The sequence below is a fragment of the Apis dorsata genome, unplaced genomic scaffold (genome assembly GCF_000469605.1).
Source record: "Apis dorsata unplaced genomic scaffold, Apis dorsata 1.3 scaffold_256, whole genome shotgun sequence".
NCBI classification, from domain to species: Eukaryota; Metazoa; Arthropoda; class Insecta; order Hymenoptera; family Apidae; genus Apis; species Apis dorsata.
This window is the reverse complement of record NW_006263534.1, coordinates 1,279,501-1,282,835: the sequence shown is the minus strand read 5'-3', so window position 1 is coordinate 1,282,835 and position 3,335 is coordinate 1,279,501. Positions and strand designations below refer to the sequence as shown.

Genomic DNA, 3,335 nt, shown 5'->3' with positions numbered 1-3,335 from the left:
TTTTTTTTTTTTTTTTTTTTTATCTTTTTTTACAATTCTCTCCTCTTCCCATTCGATTCACAATAGGTGATGAATTAATTAACAATCGTATCATCGAAGGATTGATATAACTCATTTGTAAGATTTGGGGAAAATTTTAAGACAACTTTTTCCAGCAAGCTAAAATTCCCTCAACTTTTCATTTGTTTTTCCCCTTCCACTCTTTCGCTCGTAAAGGCGCGTGGCGAATATAAAATATCAAAGGCGATGAATCGTCTCGTTACACCTGACCATTAGGGCGTGTTTAGGGGATTCGCGAGTCCCCGAGACTTATAGTTCGCGGCCAGGGATCGTTTAACGAAGGTAACCTCTTCTCTAAAACGACACGCCTTGGTCGAGGAATGGAAGGAAAAGGAAAAAAGGGAGGAGGAATGTTGGCACTGGCGCGGCCTCGGGATCGTTAACTGCCAGGGAAACGTAATCGCGGTAATGATCGCAATTAAATTCGTGGCAATTCTCTTCTCCGACTCTCCTCTCTTTCTCTTTCCTCTTTGCCCTCTCGTTAAGGTGTGCATCGTGATTAAGGAAGCGTGGTGAATCCGTTTGTTTCGTTTCCCGACGCGATCCAATTTATTCTTAGCAATTAATAGTTGCTACCGAACCAGTAGATACTTTTGCATTTCTGTACGAAGAAAGAAATTCTTCTTTCGCGTTTCTTTTAACGTTTTCAATTAAGCTTTTCTTTTTCTTTACGTGTTCCCTTACCCGTCGTCGAAGATATTATTCTCGTAACGGAAGCGAGGCATAATTGAAATTAGAGGTTAGAGAAAACGAAACCATCTTTGGGACTGTAAGTCTTGTCTCGTCTGGGGAACCACGTGAAATGTCGTTGTTCCAATTATACACGTAGATTTAGCGCATTCGATAAGACGAATGCCGCGGCTACGTTTCTCTTTTTCAACGTTTAAATGGGATTTCATGGACAAGAGTCGGTTAGTCGGTTAGCCTCGCTTCTTCTTCTCCTCTTTCGATAAAGCGAGTGGTCTTTCGAGCACGCTTTTATAAAGTGAGCCTTTTGAACGCGAGCCCGTTTCCGCTTCGAGAAACGGACATTCACGGGCGGACACTTTCATTCACGGTATACACATCGGAGACCCGAGTTTTGTATCTTCTCGTGGGGTGTCGTGTAGTGGAAGAGTATAAATGAAACTTGGAAAGGGGGAGGAAAAGGGTGGCGATCTTTTTTTCTTTTCTTTTCATTCATTCTTTATCTTCGAAATCTTTGCCTCGTGTTTATAAATAATTCCAATTTCACGTCTTTTCTTCCCTCGTTACATCGAATCTTTTATTATGTCATAATTTTGTTGTGAAAATTTTTCGCGGATAATAGAATATTAAATGTTAAATCCATCCACGGTGTAGCAGTAATCGATCCGAGTATATGGATAGTTAAAAAATGGACGAAACAAGTTGCACAATTCCAAGTTTATCGAACTTTCCTTGAAACAATATATGGCGTTGGTTGGTGGACTTTGAAACATCGATGGAGGAGGGGGAGGCGGAGTTTCGACGGTAATTGGCCGGCACAGGGGCACGAACGGCCCGTTAGAAAACAGCAACATCATAAAGCATTCTTTCATTACGGAATCCAGATGGTATCTTATCCGAGGCGTGCTCCCATAATTCAATTCACCGGTCTCCCACAGGTTTCGTGCGAAACTCCTCGCCTCGCAATCGCGGCCCGCGATTTTCTTCAATAAGGCTGGCGATGCACAATGCGCGACGATGATGTCGGGGATGGCAAATGGAGGAAGAAAAGCAGCCCCGACCGATCGATCGTATATCTCGTCGATTGCGCTTCGCTCTCGGAACAATCGAGCGATTTACCGAGCATTGAATCGTTTCCTTGAATATTTATCAAACGATGTAAAATAGGATATATAAATTGATGATGATCGTGCGGGAAAATATTTGGCCGTTATAGGAAATACAGCTTTCCATTTGTATTCCATTATTGGTTATTGGTCAAATTGATGAACGATTCGTTTAAATCGAAATTAAATTTATCGAGAGTAGAATAGATTTTATAATCGTTCGTCGAGTAGTGAAATAAGCGGTGAACGTCGCGATGACGGGGAAAAGAAAAAAAAAAAAAATCGTTAAAAGAATCAACGAACCAGAAGAATTAATCATTTTATTTATCTTCTTTTTAAGGAAAATTAAAATTTCCTACGTTCGTTTCAAACGTGTCTTATAGAGTATAATTTCGCGTGAGTCACCGATAACTCGGGTAGTCGCTAATCGCTGGAAGACCTCTGCCAACTTTGTACAGGAGGATCGTGTACACACGTAGAACGGGCTCCGCTCGCCAGGTGCTTTCACCTAAATGGAAGGAGGGAACAATGAACGTGGAAGGGTCAGTAACTGCGTAACGAAAAGACGGAAAAGGGAGCGCGAGTCACCGTTGTGTGTAGGCTTGACCAGCAGTAATGCAGTGAAAACGAGGTCTTAACGACCTCGACATTAAGTCGGGTGCCGTCGTGTCTTCATTCCCCTTCTCCCTCTCTCTCTCCTTCTTAACTCGTTGTTCTAGCATGATTGTCGGCTTGTGTCAAAGATCCACGACCCGGAGAACGGAGGGGTTCGGGTTAAACGAGGAATTAACGTCGAGCCACCGGACAAAGTGGATGAAAACAAGCTTTTACGATGGTCTAACAGACACGATTTAAAACCGGAGGTGGTGAAATTGTCGAGAGAAATCGTGATTTGCGTGTCGTTTTTACGGCACCTGTCGACCTCTTATCCCCGTGATCTATTTAGAATCGAACTTTTTCACGGATTCTTTTTTTCTTCCTTTCTTTTTTTTTTCTTTTCTTTCATTACGAATTGAGAAACGAGGATGATACAAAACGATTTTTATATTCGTGTTAAAAGTAACTCGAGATACTCTCTTTCGTACAGTATACGTTATTTATTATCCTAAATTAATCACAATTAACAATTCTACCTCCTCTCTCTCCCTATCCGATCGATCACAAAACGACTCGATCCGAATCGCGCTTACTAACATTCCTCTCAACATCACCGTCGACGAAGAATATCTTACGTCGAGGGGTCCAGCTTCCTTTAAGACATATATATATGTCTTAATTAACGGTTGGCACGGAAACGTTTGCGGAGAGGCGCGTTCCATTTGGCGGGGGAACATCTCGTGGGCCCGGATTAATCGCCGCCTCGCGCGACGAAATATTATTTTCGCCTTGCTCGCGACGTTCGACATGCATGCTCGGCGAAATTACAACCCGGTGAAACGCTTCGCGCTCCAAGCATCCGAGGTACCGTTATCGAGCTGGTGA

General features: G+C 42.8%; 1 protein-coding gene across 4 annotated transcripts in view; it reads left to right on the top strand.

The window, feature by feature from the left end:
* The window catches only part of LOC102677253 (rho GTPase-activating protein 20-like), a 179,690-nt gene that overhangs the window by 87,807 nt on the left and 88,548 nt on the right, over nt 1–3,335 (top strand). The window lies entirely within an intron of this gene.